The following is a 4,337-nucleotide window of genomic DNA, read 5'->3' as shown; positions in this document are numbered from 1 at the left end:
TGTGTGTGTGTGTGCTACTACTACTACTACTACTACTGTCAACAGGTGCTGCTGGCCTCTGGGGGTGAAACACTGGACTCCTGCAAGTGGGTGTGTCATTACTCGGCCGGCACAGACTCGTCCCCCATCTTTCTGTTCTCCAAGGTGGCCATTGAGGGAGCAGCCCCCAACCCCCTCTGTGCAGCCTGGCGGGGACGGCGACCTCAGGGTGGGTGGTGGTGGTGGTGGTGGTGAAGGGTTGGAGAATGGTGGCTGACTCTTGCAGTGGCGAAGCAGGCAGGTGCAGCAAGCCGGCAGGCCTACACGTGGCAGGTGCAGCAAGCCGGCAGGCCTACACGTGGCAGGCCCTGCACAAGACACGCCTGCCTGCCTGTCTCTGCCTGCCGGCCCTGTCCGTGCACCTGGCAGCCTTCCTCCACAGCTCCCTGATGACTCCCCACTCACCCACCACTGACAGCCTTCTTGCTGACGCTGCTCCATTCACCCACCACTCTCTTCCACACACACACTTCCTTCCTGTCTCTTTCCTCAGCCTCAATTTTTGAAGCCCCAGTCTGCCACCTGTCGTTCTGCCCACCAGTCCCCAGTGCACTGGCTGCGTCCCCCTCGCCGTGACCCCTGTGCCACTGAAGACTTGTGTCAGAGCCCCTCTTCACCTCCAACCCCTCCCCCACCCCTCAGAGTGTCAGCAGGGCAGCCTCAGTGTGTTGTGGTGGGCAGCAGCAGCAGCAGCAGCAGCAGCAGCAGCACTCATCCCTTCATCCTTGTGGTCACTCTCCCTGTGCTGGCCGTACCACCCCAGGCTGCAGCCCTCCCCACTGACCTCTCACCTTTCCTGGCTGACCTCACCTCTGACCACTGCCAAATACAACTTTTTCTCCTTGATATTCTGTTATTTTAGTGTGTGTGTGTGTGTGTGTGTGTGTGTGTGTGTGTGTGTGTGTGTGTGTGTGTGTGTGTGTTTGTTTGTTTGTTTGTTTATTCAGCTTTATTTTATTGAACTACTACTACTACTACTACTACTACTACTACTACTACTACTACTACTACTACTACTACTACTACTACTACTACTACTACTACTACTGTTGCAGGCACAGGTGGAGGGGTGCCTCAACATGCCAGCCACCTACAACAGTGTGGTGGCGCGGACACAGTTAGCGCAGCAGTTTTACGAGCACGCCAGTGAGGGTCACCAGAACGTGCCGCCAGCTTGTTCACAACCAGCATCTGCAGCAACAAGGTCAGGGTTGGGTTAGGTCAGGTTAGGTTAGGTTAGGTTAATTTAGGTTAGGTTAGGTAGGTTAGGTTAGGTTAGGTTAGGTTAGGCTAGGTTAGGTTAGGTTAAGTTAGGTTTTTCAAATGTGAATGTTGTTAGTGTGTCAAAATGAAGGTCACAGGGGGTTCTGAAGGTCACAGGAGGAAAGCAAAAGAAGAAGAGGAAAGGTAGAGAGGAAGAAAGAGAAAAAGATGAAGAAGAGAAGAGGGAACCAAGAGGAAGAAGAGATAATTGTCATAATTTGTCTCTCTCCTTCTCTTCCTCTTTCTTTCCTCTGTCCATTATTACTACTACTATTACTACTACTACAACTACAACTACTACTACTACTACTACTACTACTACTACTACTACTACAACTACAACTACAACTACTACTACTACTACTGCAGGCTGGGCAGTAGTGTTGGGCAACTTGGAAGACGTTGTGGCAGCCTTCAGAGCAAGACATGATGCATTCCAGCAAAACTTTGTAATCTCAGTGGCCGGGAGGAGAAGGTCGCCCTGCTTCACTTGTAAGTGTGTGTGTGTGTGTGTGTGTGTGTGTGTGTCAAGGTTGGAGGAGAGGTGGAGGGAACATGGAGGAAGGTCTGCGAGGGAGGAGAAGCCTGCAGGTAACTTGTGGGAGATATGGAGGAGAGAAGAGAGGTTGGTGGAGGGAAAAATGTGTGGTTGTCATGTCAGACTATCTAACAAAAGCACTATTTTAATCATGAAGCAAGTGTTGCAGGATAGTCAGGATTGGAGGAAAGGTGGAGGGAGCATGGAGGAAGGGCTGTGAGGGAGGAGAAGCCTGGAGATAACTTGTGGAGGGAGATATGGAGAAAAGAAGAGAGGGAGGTGGAGAGAATGTCTTGCATATTTTTTTTATTATTTACAAGTCTCTCCTACAGTTGTGTGTGACTCTTTACTCTTCCTGGCAACTCACCAATGGGGAGAGGAGGAGGAGGAAGATGAGGAGGAGGAGGAGGAGGAGGAGGAGGAGGAGGAGGAGGAGGAGAAGAGAGGAGAGAGGAGGAAAGAGATAGAAAAATGGTTGGAGTGTGTGTGTGTGTGTGTGTGTGTGTGTGTGTGTGTGTGTGTGTGTGTGTGTGTGTGTGTGTGTGTGTGTGTGTGTGTGTGTGTCACTACTACAACTATTACAACTACTACTACTACCACTACTACTACTACTACTACTACTTACAGTTTTGAAGAGGACCTGAAGCTACTGGCAAGGATTCCAGTCTTCCCTGAACTCTTGACACAAGAGGAAGAGGAAGAGGAGGAAGCTGAGAAGAAGAGGAGGACAAGCACAGCACAGAAGAAAGAGGAGGAGGAAGAGAAGGAAGAGGAGGAGGAGGAGGAGGAAGAAGAGGAAGAGCATGAGAAGGAGAAGAGGGCAGGAGGAGAAGAAGAAAAAGAGAAAGTAAGTTGTTGTTTTTGTTGTTGTTGCTGTTGTAAATAAAAATTGTTGATATTCTCTCTCTCTCTCTCTCTCTCTCTCTCTCTCTCTCTCTCTCTCTCTCTCTCTCTCTCTCTCTCTCTCTCTCTCTCTCTCTCTCTCTCTCTCTGTCTGACAGTGAGTTAAGTGTCACTGCTGGACTGGATCAGCGCCAAGGACAGCCAAAGTGATGTCAGACATTGCCCAACTCTGCTGCAGAGGACTGGCCCAGCTGTGTGTGTGTGTGTGTGTGTGTGTGTGTGTGTGTGTGTGTGTGTGTGTGTGTGTGTGTGTGTGTGTGTGTACACCAGGGTGTCAGGTATTCACACCCAATTCTTGCTGCATAATTGTGTTTCTGCAGGATTGAATCAAGTTTGTAATCTTGCGTTGTTTAACAAGTTGAGTTCTCAAATTTTTTTTTAATCTGGCTCCCCCTCCCCCTGTGTTAGAATATTGCATGTTTCCAAGGCCACAGGGAGGCTTAGACGGGTTCTCAAGTGTTTCCTGTCACTAATGCAGAAATGTTGTTAATCTGTCACTGCAACTGTAAAAACACCCCTGAAAACCTGCGTCACTTCAACTAAAACCTTATAAAACAATGTTTCTCCTGTCAGCACTGCAGAAATGTTGTTAATCTGTCACTGCAACTGTAAAAACACCCCTGAAAACCTGCGTCACTTCAACTTAAACCTTATAAAACAATGTTTTTCCTGCCAGCACTGCAGAAATGTTGTTAATCTGTCACTGCAACTGTAAAAACACCCTTGAAAATCCGCGTCACTTCAACTAAAGCCTTTTAAAAGAATGTTTTTCCTGTCAGCACTGCAGAAATGTTGTTAATCTGTCACTGCAACTGTAAAAACACCCTTGAAAATCCGCGTCACTTCAACTAAAGCCTTTTAAAAGAATGTTTTTCCTGTCAGCACTGCAGAAATGTTGTTAATCTGTCACTGCAACTGTAAAAACACCCTTGAAAACCCGCGTCACTTCAACTAAAGCCTTTTAAAAGAATGTTTCTCCTGTCAGTACTGCAGAAATGTTGTTAATCTGTCACTGCAACTGTAAAAACACCCTTGAAAACCTGCATCACTTCAACTACAGCCTTTTAAAAGTATTTCTCCTGTCAGTAATGCAAAAATGTTAATATATCACTGCAACTGTAAAAACACTCTTGAAAACCCACGTCACTTTAACTAGAGCCTTTTAAAACAATGTTTCTCCTGTCAGTAATGCAGAAATGTTGTTAATCTGTCACTGCAACTGTAAAAACACCCTTGAAAACCTGCATTATTTCAGCTACAGCCTTTTAAGAGTGTTTCTCCTGTGAGTAATGCAGAAATGTTGATCTGTCACTGTAACCGTAAAAACACCCTTGAAAACCCACATCACTTCAACTCCAGCCTTTTAAAAGAATGTTTCCCCTGTCAGTAATGCAGAAATGTTGTTAATCTGTCACTACAACTGTAAAAACACCCTTGAAAACCCACTTGACTTGAACTAAACACACACACAAACACACAGCACTAGTACTGCTGTTGCCACACAGATCAGTGAGGGGCTGCTGGAACAAGTGGGGCAAGAGGTCAGTGCTGTGCTTCAAGAGGCAGACCAGCCACAGATGAATGCTTGACTCAC

At 47.1% G+C, this 4,337-nt stretch overlaps 1 long non-coding RNA gene across 1 annotated transcript; it reads left to right on the top strand.

The window, feature by feature from the left end:
* Window positions 1–230: 230 nt before the first annotated feature.
* Window positions 231–4,220, top strand: LOC135095312 (uncharacterized). Its single transcript, XR_010264257.1, has 3 exons — window positions 231–1,243; window positions 1,672–1,794; window positions 2,468–4,220. It is a non-coding gene; the product is annotated as an uncharacterized LOC135095312 (long non-coding RNA).
* Window positions 4,221–4,337: the final 117 nt, after the last annotated feature.

Source organism: Scylla paramamosain, chromosome 48 (assembly GCF_035594125.1).
Source record: "Scylla paramamosain isolate STU-SP2022 chromosome 48, ASM3559412v1, whole genome shotgun sequence".
Lineage (NCBI taxonomy): Eukaryota > Metazoa > Arthropoda > Malacostraca > Decapoda > Portunidae > Scylla > Scylla paramamosain.
This window is presented reverse-complemented; position numbering and strand designations above follow the sequence as displayed.